Source organism: Chlorocebus sabaeus, chromosome 14 (genome assembly GCF_047675955.1).
Source record: "Chlorocebus sabaeus isolate Y175 chromosome 14, mChlSab1.0.hap1, whole genome shotgun sequence".
NCBI classification, from domain to species: domain Eukaryota; kingdom Metazoa; phylum Chordata; class Mammalia; order Primates; family Cercopithecidae; genus Chlorocebus; species Chlorocebus sabaeus.
The window spans coordinates 83,518,430-83,531,293 of NC_132917.1; positions in this window are offsets into that span (position 1 = coordinate 83,518,430).

Genomic DNA, 12,864 nt, shown 5'->3' on the forward strand with positions numbered 1-12,864 from the left:
CTGTGATAAATTGAGGTACACTTGCCCAAATTTTACATGATTTCAAATCATTCTAACATTTTTTCTTCTACTCAGCACATCTGTTTCTCATGTAAGTGCCCACCTATATTTTCAGAGTACTCCAGAGAAACAGAAGCAATATAATGTGCATATTTACAGGAAGAGTTTTAAGGAATTGTTTCTATCATGGAAGCTGGCAAGTCCAAAATTTGTAAGGTGACCCAGGAAGAGATGATGCTACAGTTCAAGTCCCAAGACTGTCTGCTGGCAGAATACCCTCTCGGTGGAAGGACGGGAGGCCAGTCTTCTGTTCTATTTTCAGGCCTTCAACTGATTGATTGAGGCCCACCCACATTATGAAGGGCAATCTACATTACTCAAAGTCCACCAATTTAAGTGTTAATATAATCGAAAAACACTGTTTTAGAAACATCCCAGATAATGTTTGACCACACATCTGAGGATAGTGGCCCAGTCAAGTCGAAACATACAAATAACTATGATGAGTCTACCCCTTGTCAACTTGACAGCCCTACACATATCCATAAACTGTACTTTATCTCTAAATAAAGAAAATAACAAGATTATATTTCCACTTAATATGATACAACTATTCTGTGCAAAGCAAAAAATACAGTAACTGCTTCCCCAGAAGAGGATGTAAAGCCTCTCGGTGATTTTTTATTCTTCTCCTGAGTTTTCTGTAACCTAAATATAACATAAATACTATAACATAATGTTAGCAAACCTTATGTTACATAATAAGAGTATAAGAAAAAGGAGAAAATAAAGACATTACACACGCATGCACACACACACACAGACCTATTCATAACAAAATAATAAGAAAATCTCATGACAATTGCCATCTTCATTTCTGTAACTCTTTGTAACTGATCATGAGGTTGTAGCTGGTGTTTATAACCACCTTTTTCCACTACTCATATTGTATTATTTTTGCCCTCAGCAAGAACTTCAGCTAAGCATGCTTCATTACCTAGTGGGGTAACCCAAACTTTTATTCATAAAGAATCTGGGCCATCAGTAGTCCTGCTGGATTGGATTGCTGCAGTTTTCCATTGACTTTAATCACAGAACATGGTAATATTAAGACATGATCTAAGAGATCTCCTGAGTCCCAGACATAGAGAAGTTCAGTTTCTCTTTGCTAATCAGGATACAGTAACTCCCTTCTTTGATTGTTGACTCAGAGCCATTAGCAGCCCAAAGTAGTCGGGTAGAAGTCTTAACTTGTAATTCAATAGAATAACCATTGTATCTCCTAGTAGAAGCATTCTTTTCTTCAAAACTAAGACTAGTTAGGCAGAAAATCATAATGTCACGGGAATAGGAAGCAACCATTTTGCTAGTGGGTTACTAGGGGTAATAGTGAGTGTTTCACTCCCATTTCTACCCCTTGATTCTTGCTCTTGTGAATACTGGCTACAGGATAAAAAGAACTACTCTTCAAACACTGATTCAGCAAACTTTGCCCCAACCCTGCAAGGTTTGGCTTCATCTTGTTGATGCTGAAGCTGAGTCTTCAAAAATCCATTCCATCATTCTATCAAGCCAAATTTTACAGAATGTTGGGGAACAGGGTAAGACCATTGAATTCCATGAGCATGGGATGATTGTTGCATTTTATTTGCCATGAAGTGAGCTCCTTGATCAGAAGCAATGTTGTGTGAAATACTGGGACATGAAGTATTCTGCAAGTCCACAGATACTAGTTTTAGAAACAGCATTGCATATAAGGAAGGCAAATCTGTATTTAAAGAAAATGTTTATTCTAGTAAGAACAAAATGTTTCACTTCCAAAATGGAGACTGTCTAATATAATCAACCTACCACCAGGTAGCTGATTGATCAATCAGAGAATATTAGGGATTTTAACTACCATCCTACCTCATGAGCAAGACAGGTACATGTGATATTTTCTGCAGATGATATGAAATCTTAAATACATTAAATTAATTCCACAGAATATGTGCCTTTGATCACTGTCAAACAAACTTCAAACTGTTTTTGAGTGAATCAGCCATAGAAAGCTGCTGCTGTGAGGACTATTTTTTATGAAATTTTAAAACTTACCAACACTGAATTTCACTACCCATAGGAGGTGGTTAAGAATATCTAAAACACTTGGATAATACAATACACAAGTGATAATTTGGTCTTGTAGAAAGTTACCTTAAAAATTCAAAGAAATAGAAGTGAGGTGAAACAAGATGTCCAAATAGAAGCCTCCACTAATCATCCTCCTCACAGGAACACCGAATTGAATTATCCATACAACGATATACATTGATAAGGAGCAAAAATTAGCTTAGGCACCAGCTCAGCTATAGTGAGGTTAGAGTCCAAATCAGGCTTCTGGGGTCCCCGATTCCAGGCCTTGGCATTTCTAGACCTGCCCTGAGCCAGAAAGGAGGTCACTTCCTTGAAAAGAGGGTCCTAGGCCTGGAAGCATTCACCTCAAGCTGATTGAGAAGCCTTTGGGCCTCAAATGAACATTGGCCATAGCCAGGCAGTATTCACTGGGGGCGTTGGACAGTGGTGGCCCTAAATAGAGACTCTTCTACTTGTGTAAAGGGGAGGAAAGAATGAAAAGGACTTTGCCTTGTGGCTTCAGTGACAGCTCAGCTACAATAAAATAGAGCAGTAAGGTTTTTGAATCCAGGTCTTGGCTCTTAGACAGCACCAAAGGACCTGCCCAGGACCTGGAGGAACTCATCAGCCTAAATGGAAGAATACAAGTCTTTCTGGCTTCACTGCCTGCTGACTGTAGAGTCCTAGGGCCTTGAGAGAACATAGGTGGTAGCCAGACAGTGGTTACTGTGGACCTTGAGCAAGACCCAGTGCTGTAATAGCTTCAGGTCTAATCCTCTGCAGCCCCAATGGTGGTGGCCACAGGAGTGTGTATGTCAATCCTCCCTCAACTACAAGCAGAATGTACATAGATTATATCCCACTCACAAACTATGCTTCTAATATGAGGAAGAGTCTACACTTCTCAGTAAGTTAGGCATAATATGTTACTCTATCTATTCACCCATACCTTCGTGCATTTATTCATCCAATATTAACTGAGTATTAGTATATGCCAGTCAAAAGTCTATGCACTCGGAGTAAAGAATTGAAGCAGAAATATACACTTGCTGCTTTCAAAAGTGTCTATTCTACTATGAGAAATAGAAAATAAAGAAAAAAGGTATAAATTCACAGTATAATTTCATGTACTGTTAAGTACTACATACAAAAATAAAACAGGTCTAATAAATGGAAAAGGAGGGGAAGAAACAGACTGCATTATTGATTTCATTTAAGAGAGCAATTTTTAAGGAATTTTATCATTTTTTGGCATGTGTTTTAATATCCAAATGACTAATTCACACCTTGTCTAGGTGACATTTGGTTTAGCCAAATAAAATAACCACAAAGGTCTTAAGATGGCAGTACAGTTGGCATGTATTAGGAATATTTTAAAAGCCAGCATGAAACAGATCAGCTTAAACAAGCAGATGATAAGATATAAATTTCAAGTGACAATAAAGGGCAAATTATTATAGAATGTTCAGAAAGTCTTTTATTTATATCCCCAATGTCATGGCAAACCAGTGGGGAGTTAAAAAATAGGAGAATGTCGTGGTATCACTTCATTTTAGTATAATCATTGAGTCTGCCATGTGGTACACAGATAAATGGGAACAGATTGAAAGTAGTTAATCTATTTAGGAAATTATTTTAGTAGTGCTGGTTAGAAATGATAGTAGTCTGGACGATGATGGTGGCCACAGATGAATAAAATATCAGATTAAAAATATTTTTCAAGGAGTTGTCGAAAGCATTTTCTGAAAAAGTAAAGACGGAGTATATAAAAACCAAGACAATACAAGGATCACTCATAAGGCTTCTGTCCTAAGCACTGGGGTGAATGAAGGTATCATTTACTGTAAAGCAGAGTACCGAAAAGGGAGGAAGTCAGAGAGGTTAAATCAAGATCTACTGGGAGCATGCCAACTGTGATTTGTTTTTGTTTTTGTTTTTTTAGAAATTCAAGTAAAGCAGGCTGTTTGATTCATGCATCTGGAGTTCAGCACAAAGATATGGAATGAAGCATAGATTTAGAAGTATATGTGATATATAAAGTATATATCATTAATGGAATTCAATGAGACCACCTGGAGAATAAATAAAGACAAGACAAAAATTCTAAAACTGAGTCCTTAAGAATAACAGCATTTATAGTATGAAGTAAAGAAATAGTCAAGACTAAGAAGAGGTAGGTTCTTAGTCTTAGTGATGCATTCAGATTTATATTGTGTAGTACTTTCCCAACCACAGTGCATATAAAGGGAGACCATGCATTCAACACTAAACTAAGCTTTCGTAAGTTTAAACTTAACAAAACTGAGCAAGGTACAAATATGGGAGATTTGTAAACTTAAGAATGATCATATCTGTTACAATGTCGGAAAACAGATTAAGTTCTGACCAGACAGAGAGACAATCATTATTGAAAACTAAATATTTGGTAAATTTGGTAAAGACATCAGGACTTAGGTAGAGCTAAACTAACACTAGATTGAAGTGTTATTTTAGATGATTCTGGACCTACTATAACAAAACTTAATACAAGTATTGAAATTAAAATATTGATCCACAGCTAAATTTAGTTCCCAACAAAACAAAACACTCTCACTTTTTAATAAAAGGAAACATTCAAATACTGAACAATGTAACATTTATAATGCCAATTATTCCATTAAAAATTGCTAGATATGCCAAAACACAGAAATGTCAGTCAATTGAAACAGAAACAGAAATGGTAAAGATAATAAAATCAGTAGTCATGGACATTAAAACAGCTTTTTCAAATATGCTCAATGGTTTAAAAACACTTGAACAAATCAAAAAAAGGAAGATATAAAAAACGAAAGGAAACTTCCAGACATGAAAAATACAATATCTGAAAATTTTAAAAATCTGCTAAATGGACAAAGGGCAGATTAAATACAGCCAAAAAATTAATAATAAATTTTGAAGCTGGGCAATACAATTATCCAAACTGAAACAAAGAGAGAAGAAAAAGCCTGAAAAATTGACAACACCTCATTGCTCTATGAAACAATGTCAAGTGGCCTAACAAACATAATTGGAGCCCCAGAAGAAAAAGAGAGGATACAAGCATAAAAGTAAATTTACACAAGGGCTGAAAAATGCCATTATTTGTTGAAAAATACAAAACAATAAATCCTTAAACTCAATAAAATCAAACACAATGTGAATTAGGGTTCTCTAGAGGGACAGAACTGATAGGATTCGCGCGCACACACACACACACACACGGGAGTTTATTAAGTATTACCTTACATGGTCACAAGTTCCCACAATAGACTGTCTGCAAGCTTGAGGAGCAAGGAGAGCAACTCTGAGTCTCAAAACGAAGAACTTGGAGTCCAATGTTCAAGGACAGAAAGCATCCAGCATGGGAGAAGGTGTAGGCTGGGAGGCTCAGCGGGTCTTGCCTTTGTACATTTTTTCTGCCTGCTTTATATTCACTGGAGGCTTAGATGGTGCCCACTAGATTAAGAGTGGGTCTGCCTTCCCCAGCCCACTGACTCAAATGTTAATCTCCTTTATCATCACCCTCACAGGCACACCCAGAATACTTTGTATACTTCAATCCAATCAAGTTGACACTCAGTATTAACCATCACACAATGCAAAGAGAACTATATCAAGGCATGGTATAATCAAATATCTAAAAAGCAGTTATAAACTGAACAACTTAAAAGCAGTAAGGCAGTAAATACACATTACATAAAGAGAAACACAATTTTAAAATGTCCCTTATTGTCAGAAACAATATGAATCAGGACATAATAGAATAACATCTTTAAAATACTGAATTTTAAAAAAATTGTCAACCATGAATTTCATATCAAATGAAAATATCTTTAAAAATGAAGGTGAAAAAAATTATTTTCAGAACACAAAGATTTTGAGAACTTATTACAAACAAACTTGAACTGAAAGAAATATTCTAAAAAATTGTTCTCACTTTAAGAAAATAATGGCAGATGGAAACTTGAATCTAAATAAAGAAATGAAGAGTAACAGAAGTGGTAAATATATGCATATACATAAAATATTTTTCTCAATTTTTAAATGTTTAGGAATTATTGTCTCATAAGTCAAAATGCTCATGATAAATTGTGAAGTTTAAAACATAGAAGTAAAATATGTGACAATATACATTGTTTTAAGATTCTTAAATTATTTTAAGTTATTTTGATAAATATCAGGTTGAAAAATGAAAGAATGCCATCTATTTAATTACTTGCAATGAGGTTAGGAGGGAATCTCAACTAAGAATACATCCTCATCATAGTAACTGCTTTTGTTTTGTTAAAAAGAATCAAAGTCAGGCTGGATGTGGTGGCTCATGCCTGTAATCCCAGCACTTTGGGAGGCTGAGGTGGGCGAATCACAAGGTCAGGAGATCGAGACCATCCTGGCTAACACGATGAAACCTCATCTCTACTAAAAACACAAAAAATTAGCCAGGCATGGTGGTGGGCGCCTGTAGTCCCGGCTACTTGGGAGGCTGAGGCAGGAGAACGGTGTGAACCTGGGAGGCAGAGCTTGCAGTGAGCCGAGATCACGCCACTGCACTCCAGCCTGGGTGACACAGCAAGACTCCGTCTCTAAAAAACAAAAACAAAAACAAAAAACAAAACAAAAAAAGAGTCAAAGCTAATATGAAAATTTACTTAGTACCACTGAATATAAAATCCTACTATGTATAGATCTCTGTACAAATACACGTGGAAAATTGTCATCAATTTAGAATTAAAATTATTAAAATTTGACGGTAATTTATTTTTGTTTTGTGGAAGAAATAAAAATAAGGAAGAACCTGCCTTCTCATTAGTTTTTGTATTTTAATTATCAATTATACCAATTATATTTACTTTAAAATTATTTTAATCAATATAGTCTAATAGTGACTACATATATGAACAGTTAAATCACTTTAATTTCTGAGTTGGTCAGCCAGTGGTTAGGATTAGAATGAAGTAACTGGCCTTATGTGTGAGCCATTTTCCATTACCCACCATTTTTTTTCATTTCAATTAAGCTAATTTTACAAGATGTGTGATTTACCTACGAACCTTACAATAATAAAATCTCCATCTGCAGAATGGGGTTAATTATGCCTATGAGGATAAATGGGAAGTAACTTACACTGAAATGTTTTCTATAATGCAAAAAAGTATAAGTCTATTACTCAGTATCTCTACATGGGAATTTAGTCTTCACCAGAATTTGTATGACCACCTGACTTGCAGTAACAAAATTATTTCTACACAGTGATACTTCAGAGAGTTAGAGTGTCTTTGCCATTCCTGAAGCTAATATTATAATGCAAAAATTACATAATTTGTACTCATCACTACTATAAAAAGTTAGAATGTTAATTCTAAGTAGAATGTAGAAGTAGAATGTTAGAAGCAGAATGTTAATTTAAAACATCATTTTTCATGTAAATGTGTTGCCCACATTGATCTGATACCTTTGTGCTGCTTGTATTTAAGCCCATAGTTTCTAAAATCGGTTTATTGATACTATTAGCTCTTTTCAGAGTTTTCTGAAAAATTATGTTTATTCTTTATGTCTAGTGTCCTTGATGATCTCTATTTTATTCTCAGTCTGAAGGAGAAACAAATGTGAAATTAAACTTTAGGGAAGTGTATACTTTTCATAATGTATGACTGAGACATTCAATACTGCCAGTTCCAACCCAGATGTCCTTCTGGGACTATTCTACTTAAATCCTTTGAAGAATAGTGGCTTAGGTTGTCTTAGCTTTCAACAATAGTATACATGGAGAAAGCCATTGCTTGTCAGTTTCATTGGTAGACCCAATTCCATCCATCAAAGAGTTTTAGTCATACCACAGAAACCTGCAACCAATCTACACAGCTTATTAAATATTAATTTTCTTCTTGCTAAACTCTCAAAGACACATGTAAAACATAACTCCCATTTTCTTTAGATTTACTTAAAAGCAGAGATATTTATTAGCAATTCTCTTTCTAAGTTTGAAGGTTATGTATGGTTTTCACCAAGTAAATTGTTTTTATTTCTTCTCTTTCTAGGACTTGTATTTTATAGTCATATTTAATAGTCCAACATATTACATTTGGATTAATTGGCTTTATGGAAATGCTGCATAAGACATACCATTATAGAAACTAGATCTGTTGATGGAATTCTTACTAGCTTGGCTTTCAGACTTTTTGATAAGAATGGGTGCTAAGATTACATATAAATTTTTTCATGTCACCATAGAGTATCTGGAACCTTTCTAACCAATTCAGTTTCTAGTTTGTAGATAAAAGATGAATTATACCCTGGTGTGAAATGTGAGGACAGAATGGCCACAAATTTCATCTTTGTGTCAAATTTGTGCTTTTCACTGAATATATGAATTGTTGTATAGGCTAGATGAAATTGATATTTTGGTAGTGAGTGACACACCACTTCACTTATTATGAATATTTATTCATCCTTCAAGCAGAACACGCAACTTACTGAATAGATGCCTTGCCCAACCTACAGGCATTCTCAGAAATGACTAGAGAAGAATAAATTTGAAAGCAGGTAAATCATGACACATATTTTATAAGAAAATAGTTATGTAAATTCTAAAACTTCTAAAATTGTCAGTATTCTGTCTGTTTCATCTTCATGTGCAGAACACATGTTCAGAGAAGCCATCCCTCTCTTAACATTCTTATTAAGTCCACTGAGTTGCTGTAGGAACAGATAAGTTTTGTGTTCATGGATCACCTCTAGGAGCTCTCCAATGCATTATGCATTCTGCATATTAGACACTACGTAATTGACTTGTAAATCCTGCCAAACTTCCAAACCTCTCTTCTGATTTGTAGTGTAGATCTTCATAACTAATCTCCAAGCATGTCAGCAAACCAGCTCCACAACCCTCCAGGTTGCTTTATTTGAAAAGTCTGTTAATTTCTTCTCAATGTCAAGTTAATTTTTATTCTTTCCTCTTATCCTATTCAGTTGCAAAATTTAGCTATTTATAACCTTGGCACTTGATCATGTTATCCAATGCCCATCCAATCCAGGCACATGGAGATAATAAATGTTTCAAATTTATGATGACTTATCCAAACAACAAATGTCCCTGCCCTATAATGTATAACTTGCCTATCTGCCTCAATGCTCATTAAAGAACTCATTGTTTTGATTGTTTTTCCCTTATGAACTTTACTTTCTCTAATTAGATTTTGGCTCTGAATATCACTGTGGTATGTCCCCTAGCCTCCTTCGAGGCTAGACTCTTGTTAATGCTATTCATGTGTCCTCCTGTTCTATAAACTGATCATGGGGATTGAAAACTAATTTCACACTCATGTCCCTATGCCAGGGCTTTAATTTTTAACCTCTAAAGTGGACCCTATATCCTAATAAGCTTAATGTGACCTTCACAACACCTAGATTCCTAGTATCACAATCCTCAGACTGATCCAACTCTTCTTTGCTTACCCAAACCCACTTCACATAAGCGTGTGTTTAATAAATCTACCTAAGTGGTTTTGAAGAGGTTCACTCAATATATTTAGAGCAATTAATACAGTTACAATGAAAAGAGTGATCTTGGTTTACCATTAGTTTTTAAAAATATGACATTACAACTTCATTAATTAAAAAACCCAAGATACATTATAAATTCAAATTCCTCAAGTTAATGTATCTGATTATTCATGTGCCTATAAATCCTCTGAATTTTCATATCACTTATTGATTCTACCATACTTTTGAAGGTGGTATATATGCAATATGAGTTACATAAAGTCATATATGTACACGTGCTTTGTGCAAGAAGCCACAGGCTAGTTTTATACTTATGACTCTCATACTTATTTATAACTTCTCATATACCAGTAAAACACAGAATTATTCAGTAGGTGTACACTGACTGCACACCAGTACTTTTAAGAATCAATGTAAAGAAACTAGCAAAATAAATTATATTCTTATTTATATCAGATTAAGTTTCAAGGTTTTATTTTAAATTATTAAATAAGGCCTTAAAATATTCCAATTATTTCAATTTAAGAAGCAAAATATGTGCAACGCTTCTAAAGTTTAGGTAAATTCTTCAAATTAACTCAATCACCAATAATTTAAATTCATAAATATGACCTAGTATTTGCTATGTAAGTTCTGCTTTTGAGTTTCTGTGTAGTTATATTGCTCTTTTGGAAAATATTCATGTTATTAAAGTATTAATAAGATTAAAGAATTTTTTGAAGTTTATTTTTTCATCTAGCTTAGAAATTTATTTTGAATATTAATTGTTTCTATGCTGAGGTCTGGTGTATAAGTCAATATAAAAGTTAAAATATATTTAAATAAATACGTATACAATTTATTTAAATATACTTTTAAAATTATAATTTGCATATATATGCAAATATATATGATCAAATAATCTACAAGTATAATAACAAACATTCACAATTCTATAAGAACACATGAAAAATGTGATTACATTTTGTAAATGAATCAAGTAAGTTCAGACATGCTATGAGTTTTGAATAATGAATAGAAATCTGGAAGTAGAATCATTTTAGAACGGACTTTAAAGCAGAGAAAAGAACACATGAAAAGCATGGAATCATGAAAAGGCATGACATTTCAGGGAATGGTGAAAACTCTCGTATCACTGAACATTTAACAAGTAGGAAATACAGCTGGACAATGAAATTGGAGTCAAATTGTGAAGCAACTTGAATGTTGAAGCAATGAGTTCACTCATCACACTCTTACCCTTAGGTAGTCAACTACGGTTTAAATAGGTATTATGATTTTCAGACTAGTTTTATTTGTGTAGTATATATGTGTGTGGTGCATGTATGTATTTAACAGTCTTTTTCCGAAGGTTTGAGCAAAATAATTATAGAAGACTAAATGTAGTGAAAAATGTAATTGTCATGGAAAAAGAGATGAGAATATTGTTCTTACCCTTAGAATTAGGGAAGTTTCTTATTTACATAATTCATTCAGAATTATTCTACTGCTCACACCTGGGTTATTGGTTCAGGTAACTCATGATTTTAAAATTGTCATAAAATTCTTATTCATTAAAATGATGGATTTATGAATTGTCCCCTAATCTAATTAATGTCATTAGACCTGAGATAAGGATTACTGTGGACATCTCAAAATAATAATTCTTTATTCTTCTGAGAGAACTATCAGAAGCTTTCTTTTTTGAATTATTTGTGATTTCTTTTTTGCACTATTTGGTGTTCATGTATAAAACTGAGAAGTTCAGAAGCTATTTTTTTTTTTTCCAGCACGAGAGAAGTCAGACTTAACAGGGTCTGACACCACAAAAATTAGATTGGAGATAAAAAGAATTCTGATGACACAGTAGAGTGAGTAAATAAATCAACTCAGAAGTAATTAAAAATTTCAATTTTATATTACATAAAATAGTATGCAATATTACATACAATAGTTCCCAAAAGTAGTTTAATACATTCCTTTGTGTAATTGCAAAGCCTGTAATTTTATTATAATTTTGATATTTCAATGTCATTTGATCATGAACTGAATCAAGTAGATTTATGCAAGAGAAGCACTTGGGTAGATTTTGTCTTTGAAAACAAAAAATCAATTCTCCTTTTTTAACCCATTTGTAATTGACATGTGGACTTGGCAGCTGTAGATGAAAACAGGTAAATGATCTATTTGCAATTGCTGAAAAACATTTAAGAGCAAAAAATACAACTCAAAAACTGCTTTGAACACTTCTTAAATGAGAAAGAATAGAAGTAAAGAGAATTTGTGGACTGCAACTGCTATACTTCAAAAACACACTTTCATGGGACCTACTTAAGAACAGATGAATTCTATAGCTGGTTGACCGTCTTCTGCAAAAATTTGATGGTGAATAATGAAAGCCTTAAATACCAATTACAGGTCATTGAAGAGGTCTCTAAAAAGTTCAATTGCCTAAACATATTTCCTGCCATTTTGCTACAATTACTATTAATAATAGATAAGGGTTCAGCTTCACGATGACTAAAAGCAACTTATGAAGAAGCATCAAAATAGTGAGTAAACATTAACACTTTGAGAAGTGCATCTAAGAGAGCACACAGGCATTCACCAAGAAATGACTGGATTCACAGAGAGCAGAGGTGACTGAAGCCAGGCAGCCTGCTGAGCTAGGACCTGTGTGGAGCCTAAGGAGGCTCCCTGATGCAGGAAAGGGGTGAGTGAGCAAGAAACACTCGAGACTCCACACCTCTGCCATGGACTTTTACATTCCTAGCTACTGAGAGTCCACTTGGCCCATACCCCTGCACCCTCCAAACCAGACTAACAAAGGGAGCTGCTTGTACACTGTGGAGTATACGCTCCCTTTGTGGAGAGGCACTGCTTGAGCCCATGTGGAGTCCCACTGGGCTTTGATCCTTGATCAGCCCAACACCAAATGCCACTGCCCCAACACTGTTGGGCACTTTTACATGCCCCAAAGACAGGTACTACAGCCATGGCACAGAGGAATGGGCAGACTGCACACCACATGACTGCCTGCCTCTGCTACTCCCCATTAAGCAGTGGCTGCCTTCTTCAGCACCAGGTCCACAGCATATCTGCCCTGTCCTAGCATGAGCAACATGGATGTGGCCAGTGTTTTTCTTTTCTTTCTTTCTTTTTCTTTTCTTTTTTTAGATGGAGTCTCACTCTGTCAGCTAGGCTGGAGAGCAGTGGTATGATCTCAGGTCATGCAACCTCTACCTCCCGGGT